Raw genomic sequence first — 16,970 nt, 5'->3', positions numbered from 1 at the left:
GAAGCAAAGTCCTTTTACAATAAAAATTGAATTGGTTGATACGTAGATTAAGGCCTACTGCTGTGGTTGGCCCAGCATTTCAAGATCATCAAATTCTGTGTTAAGGACCACTGTGAAAAAGAAAAAAAAAGGAAATTCGTGAAGCCATTGCTCTGCCACGCCAACAGGTGTGAAAACCTTGCACTTTTTGAGAATACCTTTTTATGTTTTATTGAAAATAGAACCTTTATTGGGTGCAGGATTGCTATAAGAAAGGCATACCTATATACTGTACTATGATTTGAGGAAAAGCAAAGTTATCATGTGGCAACTTAAAGCAAAAGGAAGATGAAGAATCTAAAGGTGGAGAATTTAATGCCAGCAAGGGATGGTTGGATAATTTTGGAAGGAGGTTTGGTTTGTCTTAATGCCAAGATAGCAGGGGAAGCAGCTCCTGCAAATGAGGAGGCAGCAGACAAATTCCCAGATGCCATTAAGAAAATCATTGAGGAGAAAGAATATCTGATTGAACAAGTTTTAATGCAGATGAAGGTCCCCTATTTCGAAGATAAAAATACCACAAAGGACATAATGTTAGTAAGGAAAAGAAGCAGTTGATATTGGACAGTGCCCCTGACTACCCAGAACCCCATGATTTCAACACTGAAGATGTTGAATATTCTACTTGCCCCCAAACACAGCATCTTTTTATTCAGCCTCTAAATCAGGGGGTTATATGGACCTTTGTAGTTCATTACATATGGTACTCCATGGAGAGGATTGTCAGCAGTATGGAAGAGAGAACCCTGGTAGGGAGAGCACCGTGAAAGTCTGGAAGGATTGAAGAGGTCATCATTTTTATAGGAAAAGCCACGAAAGCCATTAGGCCTGCAGCAATAAATTCCTGCTGGAGAAAACTGTCTCCAGATGTTGTGCATGACTTTGTAGGATTTATAGCAGAGCCAGTCAAGGAACTTATGAAAGAGATTGTGGATATGGCAAAAAAAAAAAAAAAAGGTTTCAAGATAAGAATCTTGGAGAAGTTCAAGAGTAAGTAGACACCATGCCAGAGGAATTAATAGAAGATGACTCAATGGAGATGAGTACTTCCAAACCATGGCAAATGATGAGAAGGAAGACCTCGAAGAGCAGTGATAGAAAACAAATTGACATCTGACAATCTGGCAGAAGTGTTTGAGTTATTCAAGACTGCTTTGACTTCTTTCACAACAGGGGCTCTTCGGTGTTATAGGCACTGAAATTAGAGGATATGGTGGAGGAAGGATTGATAGGGTATAGAAACGTTTTTAGAGAAATGAAAAAAAACAGTTAAATTACAGTGTATGTTCCTAAAGGGATACCAAGTGTGACAGCCTCTCCTGGCTTTGCTCCCTCTTCTTCCACTTCTTTTGCTTCTAAGACAGCAAGACCAATGCCTCTTTTTCCTCCTCTTCAGCCTACTCATTGTGAAAATGACAAGGATGAAGACCTCTATGGTGATCCCTTCTACTTAGTGAATAGTAAGCAGTTACTGTGCTGTACAGTAGTTGCAGTTATCTTTTGTGTCTTAGTGTGAAAGTTTAATAACTCTATTGCAAGAACTGTATATTTTTGTGTTATTATTATTGCCTAAATATTCATTGCATAGAACATTGCATGCAAGACTTCTATGGAAATGGATAGCCTATCCTTCTGTAGGAACAAGGTGAGTGATGTTTACTATAAAATTAATTAGGTTTCCTATGTTTTATATATTTGCTTTCCAACAATTATATTATCATACAGTATGCCTCTCTTGTAACTGAAGAAACTATCATCCTATCATCATAGATAACTGGTTTTTAAAATAATGTGACAATGTTTCCTATACTATATTATGAATATGACTGTAATACTGTGTGCCATAAAAATTTTGTAACAGTTCATTAGTGTATAGTTTAGGCTACCATGAAACATTTGTATCAATTTTATGAGGCTACCATAAAGTAATCATGTTGCTGCTTCTTTGTTATTATTAATACATGTCACTATACCTGCAAATATAAATTTCTTTTTCACATTGTCTTTTTATTTTTTTTCAGTAAGTCTGCACACAGTGTGGGGCTTGAAAGGGGATCTTCACTCTACTGACTGAACCAGCCAGGCACCCATTATCATTTCATTTTTGATGTTTAGTGTTAGTAATACATATAATTTTGACAATATTTTAGTCAAAAGATAAATAAGATAATATTGATGTAGGTACCAATGTGATTCATCTCGTAAATAGATGATGTACACTTAACAGTATTGATAAATATAGTAAAGTGCTATCAATGTATTTTCCTTATGATTTTTTAGGGGAGGGAGAAAGTCACTTTATTCTAATTAATTCACAAATGAGAATATCACAAAGGGTGACTTAAGGAGACACACAAACATCTGCCCAGCGCCAAGCTCAGAACATTTGAGTGAACTTCTACGTAGTAAGAATACCCTTTTTCATTCTAAATCCAAAGATAGCTGCATTTAATTATGAAGGAGAGGTTCACCTGGTGGCTTTATACTTTATATATTCACTATTAATTATATTTTTATGCTAAATTAACTTGGTCATGAAAGATGATTTTCCATATCTTTAATCTGAACTTCTTGATTAGGCTAATTGCATATCTGCACTGTTTCAGTACCTCGCTGAAACCTTCACAAAGCTTAAGGTCACCCTGGTTCTGGGCACATTGCAGAAATTGTTTAACCTCCTAGTGGCATGGGCCAAACTGCTGCTGCTGGTATGCTGGCTGGGTTCCCTGAGGCTTCTGGTAAGTGATGTCAGGCCTTGAAGGCTCAGCATACTTTCTTCACAAGCCCCAAGTAATGGCATGACCCATCCTGTGCCCAACAGCAGAGCCCACAGCCACGCCATCTGCTGTGGTTGCCATCTGCGCTATGAGACCTGGCTGCCGCAGCAGACGAGCCAACAGCAGATAGTGGAGCTGCTGCTGAGGGCTGAGTTGCTGGTGCTGGTCTAGGCACAGCTCTCATCTGAGGTGCCCGGCTTGCTGGAGGGACCATGTGGGAGGTGTGCCTCCAGCTTGCACGGGGCTTGGTTACTTGCAGAGCATCTCAGTATCTAGAAGTCTGAGATTTGGTGGAGATCCCAGCGGCTTCTTCCATACGATATAAGGAACATTTTCCTTAGCTTGTGTGGGGGTGCTTGGGTGGCTTAGTCGTTAAGCATCTGTCACGATCCCACGATCATGGGACCAAGCCCCACATCGGGCTCCCTGCTCAGCGGAAAGCCTGCTTCTCCATCTCCTACTCCCCTTGGTTATGTTCCCTCTTCTGCTGTGTCTCTGTCAAATAAATAAATAAAATCTTAAAAAAAGAAAAAAGAAAGAAAAAGGTATGGGCGCCTGGGTGGCTCAGTTGGTAAGGCGACTGCCTTCAGCTTAGTTCATGATCCTGGAGTCCCAGGATCGAGTCCCACATCAGGATCCCTGCTCAGCAGGGTGTCTGCTTCTCCCCCTGACCCTCTCTCCTCTCATGCTCTCCCTCTCTCTCATTCTGTCAAATAAATAAATAAAATCTTTAAAAAAAAAAAAAAAGGTATGTGTAGATTTTCAGTGGCATGGGGATTGCCACTCCCCCTCCCCCATTGTTCCAGAGTCACCTGTTCTTAAAAGTGTATTTAACAAACTATGTGAGACTTATACACAGAAAACTACAAAATGTGTCAGAGAAATTAAAGAATGTACAAGCGGAAGGAGAGACATTCTATGTTCATGGATTAGAAGTCTCTCAACATTATCAGATTGCCAAGGCATAGCAGAGATGCTTGTGACTATTGTATACAACAAGACAAGCCGTGTTCAAATTAACTCATGAAAAGTTCCCTCCTCCCCAGGAATTAAAAAATATCTTAATTCTCAGTGTTCCTAATGTTTTAAACTTTAGTATAATAAATATTTGTTTCCTTTTTCTTAATTTCCATATATGTTTATAACTGACAGGGTTTGTTGTTTTTGTTGTTGGTAGCGGGGTTTTTTTAAAAGATTTTATTTATTTGACAGAGGCAGAGAGAGCCAAGCAAGGGGAGCAGCGCATAGAGGGAAAGGGGTAGCAGGCTCCCAGGGAGCCCAACCGAAGACTGGATCCCAGGACCCTGGGATCATGACCTAAGTTGAAGGCAGATGCTTAACCATCTGAGCCAGCCAGGTGCGCCCCTGTAGTAGGTTTTTTCTTTTTTTGTTTTTGTTTTGTTTTTTACTCTTTTGACAAAAGTTCATAAAAGTCACAGAACAATCATAGTTTTCCCATTGATCTTTAAGATTGCTCCACCATTTCATTTTGTGTGGTGATCAGTGTAGTACCAGCAGGCTTCTTGATAGCTGATTTATAAGGAAATAAAAAGTACTTGGATAGCCATGACAGTCTTGAAGAAAAAGTTGGAAATAAAGTTGGAAAACTTAGTGTTATTATATATAAAGACTTGGTATGAAATTATAGTAATTAAGACTATTTAGTTTTGGCATGAGGTTAGACAAATAGACCACAGGGACAGAATAGAGAGGATTTAAACAAATCCATTATACACAGATATCTGTTTTATGACATAAGTGCCTCTGCAGTTCAGTGGAGAAAAGAATGGTCTTTCCAGTAAATGGTTAAGTTAGGCATCCATACTAAAGAAGAGAAAAAAAAAAAAAGAATCCTTAACCTATACCTCAAACTGCATAACGGTATTAATTCAAGAGGAATCACAGAGCTAAAGGTAAAACTTAATAGTATAAAGCTCTTAGAGAAAACATAGGAGAATGTCTTTGAGATGTTGAGGGTAGATGAGAATGTCTTAAATAAACAGGAAAAGAGCTAATCATAAAAAAAAAGTCTGATAAAATGGACTTCATTAAAATTAAGAACTGTTCATCGCAGGGGTGCCTGGGTGGTTCAGTGGGTTAAGTGTCTGCCTTCAGCTCAGGTCATAATCCCAGATTCCTGGGATCAAGTCCCATGTTGGGTTCCCTGCTGAGCAGGAGTCCATTTCTCCCTCTCGTTCTACCCCTCCCCCCACTTGCATGTGCTTGCTCTCAAATAAAATCTTAAAAAAAATTATTGGTTTCTTTTTATTATTTTTCTTGCCTGTTTCTCCTCCTCCTACTACCCCTGCTTGTGTTATCTCTCTCAAGTAACTAAAATCTTTTTTTTTTTTAAAGAACTATTCATCATAATACATAGCAGCCATAGGTATATGTATAAAATCTGTGTATGTTTATGGTGTAAGAGAATGGTCCAGTTTGATTCTTCTGTATATAGCTGTCCGATTTTTCCAGCACCATTTACTGAAGAGACTGTTTCTTCCATTGGATATTTTTTCCTCCTTTGTTGAACATTATTTGACCACGTAGTTAAGGGTCCATATCTGGGCTCTGTGTTCGGTTCCATTGATCTATGTGTCTGTTTTTGTGTCAGTACCAAGCTGTCTTGGTGCTCACAGCTTTGTAATATAGCTTGAAATCAGGCAACATGATGACCCCAGCTTTCTTTTTTCCTTTTTCAATATTTCCTTGGCAATTTGGGGTCTTTTCTGGTTCCATACAAATTTTAGGATTGTTTGTTCTAGCATTTTGAAAAATGCCATGCTATCTTGATCAGGATGGTATTGAAAGTATAGATTGCTCTGGGCAGTGTAGTCATTTTAATGATGTTTATTCTTCCGATCCAAGAGCATGGAATGTTCTTCCATCTTTTTGTGTGTTCCTCAATTTTTTTTTCAAGAGTGTTTCATAGTTCTTAGAGTATAGATCCTTTACCTCTGGTTAGGTTTATTCCAAGGTATCTTACAGTTTTTTGGTGCTATTTAAATGGAATTGATTCTCTTATTTCTCTTTTTACAGTTTCATTGTTAGTGTGTAAGAAAGCAACTGATTTCTGTGCATGTTTTTGTATCTTGCCACATTACTGAATTGTTGTATGAGTTTTAGTAATTTGGGTGTGGAGACTGCTGGGTTTTCCACAAAGTGTCATGTTATCTGTGAAGAGAGAGAGTTTGATTTCTTCTTTGTTAATTTGAATACCTTTTAGTTCTTTTGGTTGTGGGATTGCTATTACTAGGACTTCTAGTACTATGTTGAACAATAGTGGCAAGAGTGGGCATCCTTATGTCCCTGATCTCAGTGGAAAGGCTGTCAGCTTTTCCCCATTGAGAATGATATTCACTGTGGATTTTTCATAGATGGATTTTATGAAGTTGAGGAATGTTCCCTCTATCCCTATACTCTGCAGAGTTTTAATCAGGAAAAGATGCTGTATTTTGTCAAATGCTTTTTTTTTGCATCAGTTGAGAGGACCATGTGGTTCTTGTCTCTTCTCTTATTTACGTGTTCTATCACATTGATTTGTGAATGTTGAACCACCCCTGCATGCCAGGGATAAATCCCACCTGGTTATGATGGATAATCCTTTTAATGTACTGTTGGATCCTGTTAACTAGGATCTTGTTGAGAGTTTTGGCATCCGTATTATCAGGGATATTGGTCTGAAATTCTCCTTTTTGATGGGGTCTTTGGCTGGTTTGGGGATCAGGGTAATGTTGGCCTCCTAGAAAGAGTCTGGAAGTTTTCCTTCTATTACGATTTTTTGAAATAGCATCAGGAGAGTAGGTATTATTTCTCCTTTGAATGTTTGGTAGAATTCCCCAGGGAATCCATCAGGCCCTGGACTTTTGTTTTTTTGGGAGGTTTTTTTTTTTTTTTTTTAAAGATTTTATTTATTTGTCAGAGACAGAGGGAGAGAAAGCGAGCAAGCACAGGCAGACAAAGAGGCAGGCAGAGGCAGAGGGAGAAGCAGGCTCCCTGCCGAGCAAGGAGCCCGATGTGGGACTCAATCCCAGGACCCTGGGATCATGACCTGAGCCGAAGGCAGCTGCTTAACCAACTGAGCCCCCAGGCGTCCCGGGAGGTTTTTGATCACTGCTTCAATTTGTTACTAGTTATTGGTGTATTCAGGTTGTCAGTTTCTTCCTTTTTCAGTCGTGGAAGTTTATAGGTTTCTAGGAAAGCATCCATTTCTTCTAGGTTGCTTAACTTATTGGGATATAGCTGTTGATAATAATTTCTGATGATTGTTTCTATTTCCTTGATGTTAGTCATGATCTCCCCCCTTTCATTCATAATTTTATTAATTTAGGTCCTTTCTCTTTTCTTCTGAGTAAGTCTGGCCAGTGGTTATTGATCTTATTAAGTTATTGATCTTATTAACTCTTTCAAAGAATCAGCTTATAGCTTCATTAAAGTGTTCTACTGTATTTCTAGTTTCTAATTCATTGATCTCTGCTCTAATCTTAATTATTTCCCTTCTTGTGCGTGGGTTAGGTTTAATTTGTTGTTGATTCTCCAGATTTTTTTTAAAGATTTTATTTATTTATTTGACAGACAGAGATCACAAGTAGGCAGAGAGGCAGGCAGAGGAGGAAGCAGGCTTTCTGCTGAGCAGAGAGCCTGATGAGAGGCTTGATCCCAGGACCCTGAGATCATGACCCGAGCTGAAGGCAGAGGCTTTAACCCGCTGAGCCACCCAGGCGCCTTGATTCTCCAGATTTTTAAGGTGTAAAGACAGTTTGTGTTTTTGGGGTTTTTCTGTTTTTTTTGAGTGAGGCTTGGATGGCTATATATTTCCCCCTTTAGGACCACATTTGCCATACCCCATAGGTTTTGGATCGATGTGTCTTTGTTGTCATTGGTTTCCATGAATTGATTAAGTTCTTTGATTTCCTGATTGACCCAAATATCCTTGAGCAGGATGGTCTTTAGCTTCCAAGTGTTTGAATTTCTTCCAGATTATTTCTTGTGATTGAGTTCCAGTTTCACAGCATTGTGGTCTGAGAACATGCAGGGAATAATCTCAGTCTTTTGGTATTGGTTAAGATCTGATTTGTGACCCAGGATGTGATCTGTTCTGGAGAAAGTACCACGCGTGCTCAGGAAGAGTGAGTATTCTGTTTTAGGGTGGAATGTTCTGTATATATCTATGAGGTCCATCTGGTCCAGTGTGTCATTCAAAGGTCTTGTTTCTTTAATTTTCCGCTTAGTTCATCTGTCTGTTGCTGAGAGTGGAGTGTTAAGGTCTCCTACAATAAATGTATTATCAATATGTCTATTTTGATTAACAGTTGACTTATGTAGTTGGCTGCTCCTGTGTTGAAGGCATAGGTATTTACAGTTGTTAGATTTTCTGGTTGGATAGACACTTTAAGAATGATGTAGTATCCTTCTGTATCTCTGACTACAGTCTTTAACTTAAAATTTAATTTGTCTGATATGAGAATTGCTACCCCATCTTTCTTTTGAGGTCCATTGGCATGAAAAATGGTTCTCCATCCCTTCACTTTCAGTCTGACTGCATCTTTAGGTTCCAAACAAGTCTCTTATAGACAGCATATGGATGGATCATGTCCTTTTATATGGTCTGCAACTCTGCCATTTCATGGGAGCATTTAGGCCATTCATGTTGAGAGTGACATTTGAAAGAAACAATTTTATTGATGTCATGTTGCCTGTGAAGTCTTTGTTTCTAAAGATTGTCTCTGTAAATTGCTGTTCTATATCATTCTTGGAGTCTTTCTCCTTTTATAGAACCCTCCTTTAATATTTCTGGTAGGGCCAGCTTTGTGGTCACATACTTCTTTGAGTTTCTGCCAGTCTTGGAAGCTCCTTGTCTGTCCATTCATTCTGAATGACAGTCTTGCTGGATACAGTATCCTTATTAAAATGTATGTGCTGCCAAGAACAATCTATACTTTCAATGTCATCCTAATCAAAATACCCATGGCATTATTCAAAGTGCTGGAACAAGCAATCCTAAAATTTGTATGGCACCAGAAAAGACCCTTAATTACTAAGGGAATGTTGAAAAAGAAAACTGAAAAGCTGGGGCATCACATTGCCTTATTTCAAGCTATATTACAAAACTGTGATCACCAGGAAAGCATGGTATTGGGACAAAAACAGATACATAGATTGGTGGAAATGAAGAGAGAGCCCAGATATGGACCCTCAAATCTATGGTCAACTAATCTTTGACAAATCAGGAAAAAAAAAATCCAGTGGGAAAGAGACAGTCTCTTCAATAAATGGTGCTGGGAAAATTGGATAGCCAAATGCAGAAGAATGAAACTAGACCATTCTCTTATACCATTCACAAAGATAAACTCTAAATGGATGAAAGACCTTAATGTGAGACCGGACTCCATCTTAAATCCTAGAGGAGAACATAGGCAGTAACTTCTTCAGCATCAGCCGCAGCAACTTCTTTCAGGACATGTCTCCAAGGCAAGGGAAACAAAAGCGAAAATGAACTTTGGGGACTTCATCAAGATAAAAAGCTCTGCACAGCAAAGGAAACCTTCAGCAAAACAAAGATGCAACCACAGAATGGGAGAAGACAAAAGGCTGATATCCAAGATCTATAAGGAACTTCTCAATCTCAACACCCAAAAAACAGATAAGTCAAAAAATGGGCAGAAGACATGAGCAGATACTTCTCCAAAGAAGACATACAAATAGCTAACAGACACATGAAAAAGTGTTCATCATCATTAGCCATCAGGGAAATTCAAGTCAAAACCACATTGAGATACCACTAACACCAGTTAGAATGGCAAAAATCAACAAGGCAAGAAAAAACATGTTGGAGAAGTTGCGGAGAAAGCTCTTACAGTTTTTGGTGGGAATGCAAATTGGTGCAGCTGTAAGGGTCTGCCCCTCCCAGAGGAACTTGCTTGTGGACCCTGAATGTAAGGGTGGGGCGGACTGAGTGGAGACATCCAATCAGTAAGCCGTATGTATATCCACTGGGAAAATTGGAATTCAATTGGCCACCTGTGTAGGGGCGGGGCTTAACCACCCCCATAAAGGTTACTCTGCCAGGCTGTCAAAGGGGGGCTGCTGCAGGAGAGCAGTGGCTGCTGCAGGAGAGATGGAGTCCGCGGAGAGCGGTGAAGTCCGCAGAGAGCGGTGAAGTCGACGGAGAGCGGTGAAGTCGGCAGAGAGCGGTGAAGCGGTGCGGAGAGCGGTGGAAGTCGGCGGAGAGCAGGGGAGCCAACGGTGAATAGAAGAGCTGTAACAGCTCTTGTAAGAGCTACAACCGCGTTTGCAGTCTCCAGCCTCCCACCGGCCCCAAGCCGCTGCCTGCAGCCTTGAGCCGCCTGCAGCTTCCAGCTTCCGGCGGTCTAGCCTCCGGCGGCGGCCCCCAGCGCCGCCGCCTGCAGCCTGCGGCCTCCGGCGGCCCTGAGCCGCCGCCTGCAGCCTCCAGCCTCCAGCGGCCCCGAGCGCCGCTGCCTGCAGCCTCCAGCCTCTGGCGGCGGCCCCGAGCGCCGCCGCCTGCAGCCTCCGGCGGTGGCCCGAGCAGCGCCGCCTGCCGCCTGCAGCCTGCAGCCTCCGGCGGCGGCCCCGAGCGCCACTGCCTGCAGCCTCCAGCCTCCGCGGCGGCCCCGAGCGCCGCCGCCTGCCGCCTCCAGCCTCCGGCGGAGGCCCCGAGCGCCGCCGCCTGCCGCCTCCAGCCTCCGGCGGCGGCCCGAGCACCGCCGCCTGCCGCCTCCAGCCTCCGGCGGCGGCGGCCCCGAGCGCCGCCGCCTCCAGCCTCCAGCTTCCGGCGGTCTAGCCTCCGGCGGCGGCCCCGAGCGCCGCCGCCTGCAGCTTCCAGCCTCCGGCGGCCCCGAGCGCCGCCGCCTGAAGCCTCCAGCCTCCAGCCTCCAGCGGCGGCCCAGCAGTCCAGTTGTCAGCGGTCCCTCGACGCCTGCGGTCCTGATGCCTACAGACCCTAGATGCCAGCAGTCGGTCCTGACACCTGCAGCCCCTAGATGCCAGCGGTCTGGAGGCGTGAGCAGCCCTGAGATGCCAACGGCCCCTAGACACCAGCAGCCTCGCTGCAAAATGCCTCGCCACCCCGAACCACAAGTGGCCTTGTCCGCAGTGGTGGCTTCCTCCGGGTGGAAGCCTGGTCAGAGTAGCATCGTGGGGAGCAGAGTCTGTGTCATCTGGGTTGTCCTCCTTGTCATTGTTGCTTCTTCGTCATTGGGAGTGGCCTCATCCAGGAAATGGTCTTGTCCAGAACAGCCTCTTCTTGGGAGCGGCCTTGTCCAGGGATCAACTTCATTGAGCAGTGGCCTTGTCTTGGGAGTGGCCTCTTCTTGGGAACGGCTCCAATCATGGAGCGGCCTCATCTGCGGAGCAGCAACGTCATCTAGAGCGGCCTCGTCCAGAGTGGCCTTCTTGGAAGTGACCTTGTTGGGTTCATCATCACCGCCTTTTCGTAAGAGGTAGCTCTGACCGGTAGTTTGATTCCTGATGCTTGGCGCGAAATAAAGTTTTGCTTGACCTTCGCTTTGTATCAGTCTCGTTCCTTTGATCACGGACCCTAACACAGCCACTTTGGAAAACAGTGTGGAGGTTCCTCAAAAAATTAAAAATAGAGCTACCCTGTGACAAAGCAACTGCACTACTGGGTATTTACCAGGAAGATGCAGATGTAGTGAAAAGAAGGGCCATATGCACCCCAGTGTTCATAGCAACAGTGTCCACAATAGCCAAAATGTGGAGAGAGCCAAGATGCCCTTCACAGACAAGTGGATAAAGAAGGTGTGGTCCTTATACACAATGGAATATTTCATCACCATATTCTTTTTTGGGACTTACATGCTTCTTGTCCTCCCTGAATCAAGAAGGTTGAGACTGGAAGAGGTTATGCTAAGTGAAATAAGTCAAACAAAGAAAGTCAATTTTTATATGGTTTCAGTTATTTGTGGAACATAAGGAATAGCATGGAGGACATTAGGAGAACCGAGAATTTGGAGGGGGAGACGAACCATGAAAGACTGTGGACTCTGGGAAACAAACTGGGTTTTAGAAGGGAGGGGGTTGGGAGGATGGGTGAATCTGATGGGTATCAAGGAGGGCACAGATTGTATGGAGCACTGTGTGTTTTATGTGAGCATTGAATCATGGAACACTACATCAAAAACTAATGATGTACTGTAGTGGTGACTAACATAACAATAAAAAATTTTTTAAAAATCTGCATATGTTTCTATGTATGTGTATGTGTGTGTATAAAATTTATATATCAGAAGACAACCATTCAATTCTGAAAATGGACAAAAGACTTGAATAGCTGTTTTCAAGAGGGAAATCCAAATGCATTGCAAAGATGCTCAGCATCATTAGTTGTTAGGAAATACAGATTGAAACTACATTGAGACACCATTGCACAGAAGTATAATGTCTAATATTTACAATATCAAGAGTGGGCAAGGCTGTGAATTAACTAGAACTCATTCATAGCTTGTAGGAATGGATAACGGTGCAGCTTTGAAAAATTGGCAATATCTGCTAAACTCTGTGACCTTATCCAGTGACCCAAGAATTCCACTCCTAGGAAAATAGCCAAGAGAAATACACGTGTTCACCAAAGACATGTACAAGAATGTCAGTGGAATTTTGTTCATAATAGTGCTTCCCCCACCCTCCCAAACAGCAGGGAGTAGCTCAAATATCTGTTAACTGTAGGATGGGTTAAAAAAAAATTGTGATGTATTCATACAATGAAAGGAGTCACAAACTTAAAGCCGTGCATATAGCTACATGGCTGAATCCCACAGAAGTAATATTGACTGAAAGAAGTAAAATGTGAAAGATCACAAACTTAATGATTATTTTTATTTGAGATTCAAGAAGTGTTTGAACGCATCCACATTAATAGAAGTCTGAATACATGTAAGCTCTGGGAGGGAGTATTCATAGGGAAGGAGCATAAGTGTGCCTTGTGAGGTGGAAAGAAATCGAGTTGTTACAATAGTGCATACTTTGGTACAAATTCATTGAGGAATATACCTAAGATTGTGCTTTTTGGTATGTATATTCTTCCTCAATTTTTAAAAATTGGGCTTGTGGGACAAAGTTTTCTTTGCTTTCCACAGTAGAAAGTGCTTAAAATCAGTATTTTGGGATTTGCCAGAAAAGTTTGATTTATTGATACCCTATAGATTTGACAAGAGAAACCATTAAAGATAATTTTTTTAAAAGATTTTATTTGAGAGAGAGAGCGCACAGGGAGTGGGGAGGAAGGAAGGGCAGAGGAAAAGGGAGAAGCAGATTCCCTGCTGAGCCACAAGCCCAATGCGGAGACCCAGTCCCAGGACCCTGGGATCATGAACTGAGCTGAGGGCAGATGCTTAACTGACTGAGCCATGGAGATGCCTCACCAGTAAAGATAGTTTAAACCAAGAAGGATCCTGATGCTTGAAAGGTCAATAGAGATTAAAGTCCACTATTCTTTCTGCTATTGCTACTACTACCAGCTAACCTATATTGAGTGCGTTCTGTGTGCCAGATGCTGTGCTGTATTTTCTTCCTTCATTTAATCTGGAGTTGGAGTAAAGGCCATATTCTTTTTTGGGACTTACATGCTTCTTGTCCTCCCTATAACCTAACACCTTTGAAATTCGTAGGATCAGTCTCTTGTATTCACTCCTTACTGCAGTTATTCACAGATTCAGAGCCATTCCTAATTCCTTAAATATTTAGTGCCTTTCAGTTTCTTGGCTTCTTCATGTTGTGATATTGTTTACCACTCTTCTCAGCCACTCGCTTAAATAGTTCTGTCTTCGACCTCTGTTACCAGTGGCTGAATTACAGTTCCAAGTATTTTCTTTGATGACCACTTCTTGTTTTTTCAGCTGATTTTCTCTTGTATCCTGCTTCTGACAAGTATTCCAAATATTTGACATTACCAGGACTTAACCATCCATTGACTCTGCTCCCTTGAAGGACCTACCCTGTCATTATTTCCTTCCTTATGCAGCCTAAATTCCATGGCCTATATTATTGGACTCCCTTGCACACCCTTATCTTTCTTGCCTCTGTTTCCCTTTATCTTATCCTTTTACTAAATCTCATCTCTTGTTAAATCTGTCTCTGAGTCTGATGTGTGCTGCTATGTATGTAGCTGCAGTTGGGTAGTGAAAACCTACAACTAGGTACTTGTTTTTACTTTAAAGTACCTACTCCTAACCTAAGGTGTGTCCTCACTGCTGTTGGTGGGTTTATTACATTTCCCTAATCCATTGCTATCCTGTTCTACAAGGTAGCTATTTTATTTTTTCTTCTCTCCTCAAACTCCATTCCCCATCCCCCTGTCCATAATTTTATTTTGTATTTCACTGCGAAATAGAAGAACTAGAATTAGGTAAATTAGAATTCGGTAAATTAGAATTTACCCTTACCTCTGCCAGCCAGCCCTCATCTGTACTATAGTCTGCCTTGTCTTCTGTTACCATAGATTGTCATTGTTAGACCAACTCCTCTCCTTATATAGCATTCTGTCCCTTTTCACTGAAAATATCATCACTCCATCAGATTTCCTCATCTGAATCATAAATTATTTTTCCTTTCTTTTAGAACATTTCTGTATTGCTATATCTCCTATTTTGTAAAATCCTTTATGTTCCTCCAGCTACTGTCAATTTCTAGGTTCTTCATTGTAGCAAAAGTTAGAGTTGTTTATGTTTATTTATAATCTCCAATTCCTCTCACCTCAGTTTCTTAAAACTTTTCCAGTCAGGGTTACTTCTGTGCTGCTCACCCACAAACATCAAGGTGTATAGTAACCCTTATGTAACTACCCTTATGTAACTACATATAGTGAGCAGTGTACAGATCTTAAATTTTTCAACCTACCTGCTCCATTTAGCATCTTACTGCTTTCTTGAAGTATTTTCTTCGCTTGGCTCCTGGTTGTCTTCCTATCTTACTAGTTCCTCTTTGTGCAGAACACTTGTAACAAAGCAGGCCTGGGAATGACTATCCTTAGAAAGTCCTGTCTGCAAGGTTGGCCTGTGGCTAGTATCTTGAACTTAAGTAGTAAACAGTTTCCTGTACTGGTCTAAAACTTCCTCTAAATGATAAGGTCATTGTGCCTAAATAAAATTGTTTGTGTAAGCCCTATGATCAAGTAGAACACCTGCTTTCCTTTTGGGGAATCTGGAATCTTGGTGTATGCTTGGCAGAGGATGTCTGTGTGACCAGCTCTAAATAAAAACCAGGGGCACTGAGTCTCTAATGAGCTTTCTTAGTAGACAACACTTCACATTATGTTGTAACAAGTTGTGTCCTATGTGATTCCATTGGGGAAGAGTTCTTGGAAGTTTGTACCTAGTTGCCTCTGGACTTTGTTGTGTGAGCCTTTTCCCTTTGCTAATTTTGCTTTGTATTCTTTCATAGTAATAAACTGTAATCATTAATATAATGCATTATGTAAGTCTTTCTAGTGAATCACTCAGCCTGGAGATAGCTTGGAAGACTTCAGCAGACTCCTTTTCAATATTTTTTTCTGGTTCCTTTTCAACTCCCTTACCTCTAAATTTGGGTACTTGAAGAATCCATCTTCCGTGACCATAGTCCCTATGTGTTTTTATCCATTTCTAGGTAATGTCCTTTAATCTTATATTAAAATATTATTGATCTGTATTTTAGGCTCCGAAATTTTCTGGATTTATTTTTCATGCTCTAAAGTAATTATTTTGGAAATCAAGCAAGATGATTACAGATTACTAAAGTAAGATAGAGATTTTACTCTTGTTACTAGAAATTTTGTATGATTTTTAAAAATTCATTTTAAATACAGTTATGCTTATGGAAATTTGTAAAAAAATTATAAAGAAAGCAATTACAGTGTTAAATTTAAAAATTATCAGAAAGGAAACAACAGAATTTTACATTGCAGAGAAGCTCTGAGGTTTAGACTAAACTAGAAAATTACCGTTAATGTAAAGATTTTGGGAAATAGACAACAGGAAATTGATGATTTTTGTCACTAATTTTTAGTTATATTTTAAATTATCATTCTGTTTAGCATTGTAAATTAATTTTAAAAAGATTGCATACTTTAGTTTTAAATAGTTTATTTACCCCATAACTGCTGTAGAAACTAATACTTGTAATTGATACAGTTCTGAAGCATAATGTTAACTTAGAGTCGCTGATTATTTGGTAAAGTGACATCACTTCAAATGAAGCTAAGATGACACTGATGCTTTATTTGCCACTAAAACATTATAAGACAACTGCTCTGAATAAGTAAGTCTGACCATGTTTCTTAATTAAGTCAATTGAGATGCTATAGTTCTTGCATAGTTTAAAAGGAACAGAATACTTAAATTGTTCCATATGTTTGTTTTATTTCTCTGGCCTACCTCTAATGCCATAAAATATTGGTATTAGATGACAAAAATAACAGTTAAAAAGTTAGTATTTTCTGTTGACTAAACCTTAGACTTAATAAAATTTAAAGTAGTTCAGAAGGCAATCAGTATGTATTCTTCCTTGTCTCTTAAGACAGTTACTACAAATACGGTTTGTGGCAATAGTAAAGGCAAAAATTCTTGATAAATGAAATTGAACTTAGTATAAATAGTGATTTATAAATGAAAATCACATTTTAATTTCTAGTCTTCCACATAAATCCACCAAGCAGAATTGAAAACCTGTATTAAAAAACCGCCTTAAATATATGACCTTTCAGAAAGCTATAAATTACTGCTTCCCTGAGTAGGAAAGCCTGAAATGTTGAGATGTATCATCCTTGCAGCATTGTTTTCTTTTCCTCCTTGACACAGTAGAGTATCCATTGTGACTAGAGATAAGTAACTTTGTTTACTAGTTATTATGCTGCTTCTCTATGCAGACTGCCTAAAATCAGAAATGAAATACTAAAAATCGTGTGCTTTTTCCCTTTCTCTCATTCTTTCCTCTTATTTAAGGATTCATTCATGCATTCATTTATACATTTATTCAATAAACATTTCTTGGATAAAGGTTTTATACCAGGCATTATAAAATTGAGTAAATTTTGAATAAATGAAGGCCTTATCTTCATTGACCTTATGATTTAGTTCCATTTGTGACACTCCATTCTGAAAGTGTAAATCAAAGGTATTTCTCTCTTTAGGCTTAAATGTTATA

The 16,970-nt window shown here is 40.5% G+C and overlaps 1 protein-coding gene and 1 pseudogene across 11 annotated transcripts in view; one reads left to right on the top strand and one right to left on the bottom strand.

Moving 5' to 3' along the window:
• Positions 1-16,970, top strand: part of CSPP1 (centrosome and spindle pole associated protein 1) — a 170,944-nt gene that overhangs the window by 30,800 nt on the left and 123,174 nt on the right. The gene's annotated exons all lie outside the window — the stretch shown is intronic.
• Positions 2,538-15,405, bottom strand: LOC122905252 (annotated as a pseudogene).

The sequence above is a fragment of the Neovison vison genome, chromosome 4 (assembly GCF_020171115.1).
Source record: "Neovison vison isolate M4711 chromosome 4, ASM_NN_V1, whole genome shotgun sequence".
Classification (NCBI taxonomy): Eukaryota; Metazoa; Chordata; class Mammalia; order Carnivora; family Mustelidae; genus Neogale; species Neogale vison.
The sequence above is the reverse complement of the archived record's forward strand: the minus strand, read 5'-3'. Positions and strand labels throughout refer to the sequence as shown.